General features: G+C 37.2%; 1 pseudogene; it reads right to left on the bottom strand.

Moving 5' to 3' along the window:
- Positions 1-2982: 2982 nt before the first annotated feature.
- Positions 2983-3346, bottom strand: LOC101104690 (large ribosomal subunit protein eL33-like; annotated as a pseudogene).
- Between the last annotated feature and the right edge of the window lie 2279 nt (positions 3347-5625).

Genomic DNA, 5625 nt, shown 5'->3' with positions numbered 1-5625 from the left:
GTAAGAGATGTTGGTTAGATCCCTAGGTCGGGAAGATCCATTGGAGGAGGGCATAGCAACCCACTCCAGTATTCATGCCTGGAAAATCCCATGGACAGAGGAGCCTGGTGGGCTATGGTCCATAGGGTCTCAAAGAGTCAGATATGACTGAAGTGACTTAGCACAGCACAGCAGAGTGGAGACTTTGCCACCTTTTTAATAAGAATTTGTTAGTGTCAATGAGATGAGAAGGGTTTGCCTCTCTGACCTGATAACCACCTTAGTCTAGTTCATTGATCAGTTCAGCATCACTGTTTCATGATGTGACATTCCTGGCACAAGCCTTTGATTTATGCTTGTTTGTATGACTAAAACAAGTTCCCTGTGATTACAAATTAAGGAGGAGTTTTATATTAATATAAATTGGTTTAGGACTGTGAGGGGAGGGCTGCCATTGTTCTGGCGGCATTCCTAATTAGAAATGGATTAGAAATGGGGTTCTGGTTAGTGTCTGGGATCCAGGCCAAGAGAATGTGTGAGCTTCCCATCATCTTCCTTTCCAGCATTACTTTATAAAAAACATCCCCTTGCATTGGGTGAATGTGCTCAGTTGGTGGCAGCAAAGTTCTGTTACAGAAAATTATGAGCGGCTCTTGTCTCAGATATTTTGAAGAAAGCCAGAGGAACAAAGCAGCATGTATAATAACATCCATGTTTTCTGTTAACCTGCAGAGCTATAAATATACTGCATGTGCTCAGAAAAAGGAAAATTATGTAAAAGAAAGATTTTCTACTGTCCTTGTCTAAGTATAATCCCCTAAATATGTTCTTTGTTTCCAAATATAGAAGTATTGTAGCATCAGCTTCAGGCAAAAGATTTAGTCAGGTCATGATCCAAAAATGTGGGCATCTTAGGATTTATTATTGGTTGCCATGTAAATTTGTTAAAATGGAAGCTTTGATCTTGAAATATCAATATATTCAAATAAGATTAATGATTTAATATCTAGAGAAATCAAGATTTTGATGCAATGAATGGATAAGGAAGGTTTTATAATTTTACATTGGTAAAGATAAAAACTCAACATTTGAAAAGCTACTTTAGAATTTTAGTTTAATGGAAACTGTAGTAAGAACCAAAGTCAAAGAAAGTGAAAATGAAAGTCGCTCAGTCATTTTCGACTTGTTGCAACCCATGGGCTATATAGTCCCTGCAATTCTCTAGGACGGAATACTGGAGTGGATGGCCTTTCCCTTCTCCAGAGGATCAAAGGTTAGGTGGTATCTGACTAATGTACTGACTAGAAGGGTTTCTAAACAATAAACAGATGGAAATAAATGAACAAAAATGAAATGATAACTGGTAAGTTGGTAACTGTGGATAGATAGTGACATTTTATGGTTTGTGTCCACAATTTTCTGCATATGCCCTGGTGGTTTAATTAATCATTGCATCTGAAAAACTGGGTGTTATTTCAATCAGGAAAGATTGAAGGCAGGAGGAGAAGGGGATGACAGAGGATGAGATGGCTGGATGGCATCACGGACTCGATGGACGTGAGTTTGAGTGAACTCCGGGAGTTGGTGATGGACAGGGAGGCCTGGCGTGCTGCAGTCCATGGGGTTGCAAAGAGTTGGACACGACTGAGCGACTGAGCTGAACTGAACTGAATTCAGGGGCAAATGGATAATTGAACCCTAATCTGGCCGTCAGATTGCCTTGTAGTTGTGCTGCTAACTTTAACTGATCATCATCCCAAATGATTCACGCTCTTGGAGACGGTGTCACCAGAACTGACACCATCACTGTTAGATGTGGGGGTGGCAGGAAAAGCCATATGTAAATGTAGAAAATGGAAACCCAGGGAGCAGCTCCAGCAAAACTGCTAATAAATTATCAGGAGATTACTGACCTCCTAATGAGAGACTACCAACTCAAAAAATGGTTAAAATGTAAAAACATTCTAGGTTAGCAACTTGAATCGTGAATATAAATGTTCTGATGTGATGTTTTTATTATAATATAAAGCATGAAAACATCATATGATTACTAATATCTCCAAGTTCAGATTGTAATCCTTTTTAATCTCTTTTTTTATACTGTTTTAATTACATAAAGTTTTTCAGAAATAGTTTTGGTTTTTGCTATAAAATAATTTTTACTTAAGTTTTAGTAATGTTAAAATTGATTAAAAGCTTAAAAATATTAGATGGTTATTTCTTAACTTCAAAGCACTTGTGTGTTGAAATAGTGACTTGTAAAAAAAGTAAGTTATCCAATGTGAGCTTAAGTCAAATAGACACCATTGCAGTTGAATATTCTAGGATAAAATTTCAAAGGCATTCAAAATGTGATCTTGTAAATGCCATTTAAAATAATGGGATTTTCTAAGTTGGAAAATATCATTCCATATGCACAATTTTGAAAATATGTCCTAAAAAATACTCTTTCTGTCCCTGTCATTATCTTGTCAGTCAGATCAAAGTCTTTATTCTTCATCTTTCAATTTTGAAAATATAGAAAAACAACCGACTGTTGTGACTATAAACTTTTCACTTGTGAGGAATTTATGACTAGATATCAGAAAAAAATTTCAGGGAATTTTAAAAATGAGATGTTTCTTTTTATTAACGCTGATCCTAAAAAGAATCTGATGCAATATAGTTCCCTATTTAAACATAGATTATTTCCTTTATTTAATGAAATCGATGTGGTAGTTACCTATTTTCAAGATGAGATTTCAGAAACAGACTCTCCAATGTGAATCATACACAGTTAAATGCTGAATCTTTCAGGTTAAAATTTCAGAGTAATTTGAAATGTACAGTCACCTTAGGAAATTCTGGTTTGAGTGGTCTTGATACACACACACACACACACACACACACACACACACACACATACAGAATCACAACTGAGTCTCATAGGCAACATGGTTGAAAATCATTGGCCAATAGATTTTATTTATTTAAAATCCACACTTTTGTTTATTTTCAAGAAGTTTAAATCCTTGAAGGATACAGCATCACATGGATTCTGTGTCCAATGGCCTTAGCAGGAAGGTTGCTTTGGAATTTGGCATGAACCATGCCACTGTTTCCATGAGCTCAAGTTATCTTTCCCCAGATTACTCTGGTTTTGTTAGGTTTTCCACCAGGAGTGACTGTGTTCTTTGCTTTGTACACATAAGCACATCTCTTGCCTAGACAGAATTCAGTTTCATCTTGAGCATACACACCTTCAGTTTTCAGGAGAGCAGTATGTTCCCTTTGGTTCCATAGACTCCGTTTATAGCCAGCAAAAATGGCCTTGGACCACAGCCTTCCAGACATATTTGTTGTTTTAAAAGTCCCGTTCCCAGCAGGCCTCCACCGGGTCCAAGATGGCTGCAAGAGTGGCCAATAGCTTTTAGAGAAGATTATGGCCAATGACCATGGCTCACCATTAATTAGTTGATATTTTCCTGTTATGCTGGTGATTTGCTGCCAGCGTAATTAAGAAATAGGGGTATTTGAGAGAGTAAGGTTGCAGAGAGATAAGGAAGTTTTTCTCCATTTTTCTCCACATATGTCGCTCTCCTCTATTTTTCCTTTGTCAAGGGTTGCCTTCCCTTCCCCAAGGGTTGCCTAACCTATTTTGCTTTTCCTCTTCTCACCTGTGTATTGTAAGCACACATATAACAGTGATTCTAACTGGTTTGTGTTAGTTAATTGTTGGTTTTCAGGAATTTTGTTAACTAGTTGTTAAACACAGTCATTATAAAAAATTAAATTATATAAACATATATTGTCACATACATTATATAACCAATTCATATTGAAACAAAAGTATTCAATACTCAAAACTCATTAATATCTAATTATTTTATTACCTTTAATCATTAACTCTGTTTTTGACATTATATGTATCATTTGTCTGGTCTGGAAGAGACTACTGCACATCTCTTCAAAACTCGGGCCTCAGTGATATCATGTTGGTAGCTTGACACTGATCAAGTGGGAGTCTTTAGGCCACAGAAGTCAGCAAATAGTGCAGATTAGGACTTGATTTAGTCTTGTTGACTGTTTCAGTTTTAAAACTTATGGAGAAGATGTTGATGCTGATTAAATAAAGTTACTAAATTGTGAATAGCATTAAAAAATGAGGAAACTTTCTCCTAGTATTCACAAACTATTTCCAGTTTAGCCAAGAAGGTACTCTCAACATCGATGAGTGAAGGCCCTACGTTGGCCTTTCTTATTTCACTTTTATCTTATTCCTTAATGTAAAGTGAAAGTAAAAGTCACTCAGTTTTTTAAGGAATCTCCACACTGTTCTCCATAGTGGCTGTACTAGTTTGCATTCCCACCAACAGTGTAGGAGGGTTCCCTTTTCTCCACACCCTCTCCAGCATTTATTGCTTGCAGATTTTTGGATCGCAGAATTGCAAATAGAACTACCTTATGACCCAGCAATCCCACTGCTGGGCATACACACCGAGGAAACCAGAATGGAAAGAGACACATGTACCCCAATGTTCATTGCAGCACTGTTTATAATAGCCAGGACATGGAAACAACCTAGATGTCCATCAGCAGATGAATGGATAAGAAAGCGGTGGTACATATACACAATGGAGTATTACTCAGCCATAAAAAAGAATTCATTTGAATCAGTTCTGATGAGATGGATGAAACTGGAGCCGATTATACAGAGTGAAGTAAGCCAGAAAGAAAAACACCAATACAGTATACTAACACATATATATGGAATTTAGGAAGATGGCAATGACGACCCTGTATGCAAGACAGGGAAAGAGACACAGATGTGTATAATGGACCTTTGGACTCAGAGGGAGAGGGAGAGGGTGGGATGATTTGGGAGAATGACATTCTAACATGTATACTATCATGTAAGAATTGAATCGCCAGTCTATGTCTGACGCAGGATACAGCATGCTTGGGGCTGGTGCATGGGGATGACCCAGAGAGATGTTATGGGGAGGGAGGTGGGAGGGGGGTTCATGTTTGGGAACGCATGTAAGAATTAAAGATATTAAAATTTAAAAAATAAAAAACTAAAAAAAAAAAAAAAAGGCACTCAGTTGTGTCCAACTCTTTGTGATCCCATCAACTGTACAGTCTATGGAATTCTCCAGGCCAGAGTACTGGAGTGGGTAGCCATTCCCTTCTTTAGGGGATCTTCCCAACCCAGGGACTGAACCCGGGTCTTCTGCATTGCAGGTGGATTCTTTACCAGCTGAGCCACCAGAAACGTCCATAATGTAAAGAAAATTGTAAATCAATTTCATGTAAACAAAGTTATAAATCAACTTTTGTGCTAAAACTACACTCATTTGTTAATGATATGAGAAATTCTTGGCTGAATTGGATAATAAGCAAGCATATATTCATAGTCTCATTGTGACACTTTGGCTGGCAATAGAATTGTAAAAACTGGTAGTGGATATTCAAAAAGTGACATCACACTGAAGTTTTGGGTATGTGGAATTTACAATAAAGAATATTATATATTTTGTTTTTATTTGTAAATTGTACATTATGGTTGTTATTTAGTTGCTAAGTTGTGTCTGGCTCTTTTATAAACTCATGGACTGTAGCCCACCAAGCTCTTCCTCCATGCAATTTTCTAGGTAAGAATACTGG

This window comes from Ovis aries, chromosome 18 (assembly GCF_016772045.2).
Source record: "Ovis aries strain OAR_USU_Benz2616 breed Rambouillet chromosome 18, ARS-UI_Ramb_v3.0, whole genome shotgun sequence".
Taxonomy (NCBI): domain Eukaryota; kingdom Metazoa; phylum Chordata; class Mammalia; order Artiodactyla; family Bovidae; genus Ovis; species Ovis aries.
Note: the sequence above shows the minus strand (reverse complement) of the source record. Positions and strands in the feature narration are given on the sequence as shown.